The sequence below is a fragment of the Hyla sarda genome, unplaced genomic scaffold (assembly GCF_029499605.1).
Source record: "Hyla sarda isolate aHylSar1 unplaced genomic scaffold, aHylSar1.hap1 scaffold_1783, whole genome shotgun sequence".
Classification (NCBI taxonomy): Eukaryota; Metazoa; Chordata; class Amphibia; order Anura; family Hylidae; genus Hyla; species Hyla sarda.
In genome coordinates this window covers 1,106-2,445 of record NW_026608428.1, presented here as the reverse complement: position 1 = coordinate 2,445, position 1,340 = coordinate 1,106, and the positions used below count along the sequence as shown (strand labels likewise).

The window sequence follows — 1,340 nt, the reverse complement described above, 5'->3', positions numbered from 1 at the left end:
TAGACAGCCAGCTGATGACCAATCCATTAGTGCAATGGATGGCTGGAAGCATTTGTCTTTGCCTTTGCAATACCACAGAAGCAATGCATGGTCAATGTACAGCAATGACACACCTGTGTGAACAGCCAGGAGACCCCCCCCCCCCCCCCATGTTATGTTACATAGTTACATAGTTAGTACGGTCGAAAAAAGACATATGTCCATCACGTTCAACCAGGGAATTAAGGGGTAGGGGTGTGGCGCGATATTGGGGAAGGGATGAGATTTTATATTTCTTCATAAGCATTAATCTTATTTTGTCAATTAGGAACATTCAGCACCCACCCGCTATCAAGGCAGCTGCCTATCATGTCATGCCCTACCTGCACAGGTGTGCTGGCTACTCAAATGATCCAATTAAGGAGGCCATTTAGTCAGCAGCAGCAGAAGTCCTGTGCCTGGACGCTCCAACAGGGGCCAGACACAAGCAGAAGCAGAAGCAGCAGAAGCAGCAGCAGCACCACCTTTTGTTTTTTGGCTGCAGCAGCAGCAAGGCCCACAGGGCTGGCTAGCTGGCTAGCCAGCAAGCAGGTAGCAATGAAAGTAGGAATCTTTCTTTTTAACCCTGTAAGGGGGTGGTGCACTGTACCCGAAGATACTGCCATATCGGGTCAATGCATAGGGCGACGGAAGCAAGCTTCGAAATCGGCCCCCGTTCTCAAAAATCCATTTAATATATGGTCCCCAGATAGGGGACGTATCAGATATTAAACTGATAAGAACAGATACTACACTTGATCTTAGCCAAAAGGCCGAGAAGCGATAACCGTGAAAGGGGCGGGCCCAACAAGGTCCCCTTCATGGGCACTATCACTGCTTGCTGTCAGGGAGGCTGCCAGACAATTTTCCATGCACACTCTGGGCTGGGGGGCAGTCAACCACCAGTACACACAGCAGAACCTAAACCCATACCATTATTGCTAAGCAGCAAGACAGGGGCCCATTGCACTCCCACGGGGCCTTTTTAAATGCAATCCATAACCCGGATTTGCCAGGAACCCTTCTTACTCCTCCTACTTGCATGTGACACTGGGCTTAGGATCTGCATAGGAAACACACACACAAGCACACACCTACCTTTGTTGCCTGCAGATGCCTCCTTGGCTGTCCCCAAACGGTATCAAACCAACACCCACGGGAAGCTGTAAGCATAGAGGACATGCCTGCACCCCATTGGACTTACCTGTGTGGGTTAAATCCGGGTTATTTGACAACCTATGGCGGTGATGGTTCTGCTCAGGCAGAGCAGTGCTGATGCTCCTCATAAAGCTGTCGCTGCTGTGAAGGTTCTAGGTGACATC

At 50.0% G+C, this 1,340-nt stretch overlaps 1 non-coding gene across 1 annotated transcript; it reads right to left on the bottom strand.

The window, feature by feature from the left end:
- Positions 1–612: 612 nt before the first annotated feature.
- LOC130313799 (U2 spliceosomal RNA) lies at positions 613–803 on the bottom strand. The gene has a single exon (XR_008861658.1). It is a non-coding gene; the product is annotated as a U2 spliceosomal RNA (small nuclear RNA).
- Between the last annotated feature and the right edge of the window lie 537 nt (positions 804–1,340).